Below are 2,436 nucleotides of genomic sequence, written 5' to 3'. Positions count from 1 at the left end.
TAAAATTAAAATGCTCTGCTACTTCTAACCATGTGTATTTGAAACCATATGCCATTTGACTGCAGTTTGGAAGAGGGGAAAAAATTAAGGTTTAGTTTTTATCTATTAAGTTCGAGGGCTATATCAGGAGATTTTGTGTTCCTTAATTTTTTCATAGCTTTTGTGAATTAGGTATTATTAGATCCATTTTGCTGATGAGTTTAGGATTGAATTTGTATTATAATATTTAAAATTATGTAGTACTTCAGATTTACATAAAACGGAAGGCCTATTTCATGAGATCCTAAATTATTTCCCCCACCTTGTGAGGCATTATTATTCTATCTTTTTCAGTTGGCCATCACATTATTTTTACTATTATTTTTATAATTACTACTATTAACAGCAATATAATGGACACTTCTTGAATACCTACTAAGTGTAATTCATGGAAGAACAAGGTTTTCTAACTACTGGGCCTTCATTCAAATCACAGTGTGAATGCCAAGCAACAGAACAAACCAAACAATAAAGGCTTATCAGTCCTTGTATTAGTTTCCCTTAGCTGCTTCAGTTAAACCACCATAAACTTGGTTGTTTAAAGAACACAGATAATTTTCTTACAGTTCTGAAGATCAGGAGTCTGAAATTAGTTTCACTGGTCCAAGACAAGTTTTGGCAGAACTGCGCTTCCACTGGAAGCTCTAGAGAAGAATCCATTTCCTTGCATTTTCTAGCACCTAGAGCTGCATTTCTTGGCTTGTGGGACACTTCCTTAACTTTGGAAGCCAGCCTTATAGCATCTTGCTTTAGTCTCCACACTGGCTGCTTCTTTTGTGTCAAATTTCCTCTACGTTCTTTTTATAGACACTTGCGATTTCACTTAGGGCCCATCCAGATAATCCAGGATAATCTCCCTCTCTTCAGATCCTAATTTTAATCATGATTGTGAAGTCTCTTTTGCCATTTAAGGCAACATTCACAGTTTGGATGATTAGGATGGGGCTTTCTTTAGGGGCCATTATTCAATTTATCACAATGCTGAAAGCCACCTTCTAAACTTACCTGTTTAATGTTTTTTACCTATATGTGCTAGTTTCCAGTACCATCTAGATGATCAGATTAGTCACTTTGATTTCATGTATTACCAAAACACTGGTACCAAATATTAGCAAATCAATATGTCATCTTTCCCAAGAAACATCAGCCCCAGTGCAAACTCCAGCATGGTCTCTGCCGGGTCCTGTCTCCCAGGTCCCTTCCCCAGCGGCCGTGAGGTCATTTGGCTTCCATTGTGGACAGCTACGAGCGACGCAACGAGGGTGCTGCCCGCGTTATCGGGACCCTGCTGGGAACTGTTGACAAGCATTCAGTGGAGGTTACTAACTGCTTTTCAGTGCCGCACTACGAGTCAGAAGATGAGGTGGCTGTTGACATGGAATTTGCTAAGAACATGTATGAATTACACAAGGAAGTCTCTCCAAATGAGCTCCTCCTGGCTGGTATGCTATAGGCCATGACGTTACAGAGCACTGTGCTGATCCATGAGTACTACAGCTGGGAAGTCCCCAACTCCACTCACCTCACTCTGGGCACGAGCCTCCAGAACGGCTGCATGAGCATCAAGGCCTATGTCAGCACTTTAATGGGTGTCCCTGGGAGGACCATGGGGGTGATGTTCACACCTCTGACAGTGAAATATGCATATTATGACACTGAACGTATTGGAGTTGACCTGATCATGAAGACCTGTTTTAGCCCCAACCAGGTGATTGGGCTCTCAAGCGACTTGCAGCAAGTAGGAAGGACATCAGCTCGCATCCAGGATGCCCTAAGCACAGTGTTGCAGTATGCAGAGGATGTGCTGTCTGGAAAGGTGTCAGCTGACAATACCGTGGGCCGCTTCTTGATGGGTCTGGTTAACCAAGTACCCAAGATAATTCCCAATGACTTTGAGACCATGCTCAACAGCAACATCAATGACCTGCTGATGGTGACCTACCTGGCCAATCTCACGCAGTCACAGATTGCCCTCAATGAGAAATTTGTAAACCTGTGAATGGGCCCCACGCAGCACTCCTGCCAGTCTGGGCCACCCTAGGACTCAGAATGGAGTGAAGTAGAATGGTTTTCTTGTGGTTTGAGTCACATTGAGTCAGTCAACTGCTTGTGACTCTAAATAAATATAGCCTACCTTTTGTAAATGAAAAAAAAATGGGGTCTGGAACATGAAAAAATGTTCATCATCATTAGCCATCAGGGAAATTCAAATCAAAACCACATTGAGATACCACCTTACACCAGTTAGAATGGCAAAAATGGACAGGGAAAGAAACAACAAATATTGGAGAGGTTGTGGAGAAAGGGGAACCCTCTTACACTGTTGGTGGGAATGCAAGTTGGTACAGCCACTTTGGAAAACAGTGTGGAGGTTCCTCAAAAAATTAAAAATAGAGG

At 42.0% G+C, this 2,436-nt stretch overlaps 1 pseudogene across 1 annotated transcript; it reads left to right on the top strand.

Annotated features, from left to right (window-relative positions):
* Nucleotides 1-1,092: 1,092 nt before the first annotated feature.
* Nucleotides 1,093-2,188, top strand: LOC116643361 (annotated as a pseudogene). The gene has a single exon (XR_004301539.1). The product of XR_004301539.1 is annotated as a eukaryotic translation initiation factor 3 subunit F-like (transcript).
* The last annotated feature ends 248 nt before the right edge of the window (nt 2,189-2,436 follow it).

Source organism: Phoca vitulina, unplaced genomic scaffold, assembly GCF_004348235.1.
Source record: "Phoca vitulina isolate PV1807 unplaced genomic scaffold, GSC_HSeal_1.0 scaffold26, whole genome shotgun sequence".
Taxonomy (NCBI): domain Eukaryota; kingdom Metazoa; phylum Chordata; class Mammalia; order Carnivora; family Phocidae; genus Phoca; species Phoca vitulina.
The sequence above is the reverse complement of the archived record's forward strand: the minus strand, read 5'-3'. Positions and strand labels throughout refer to the sequence as shown.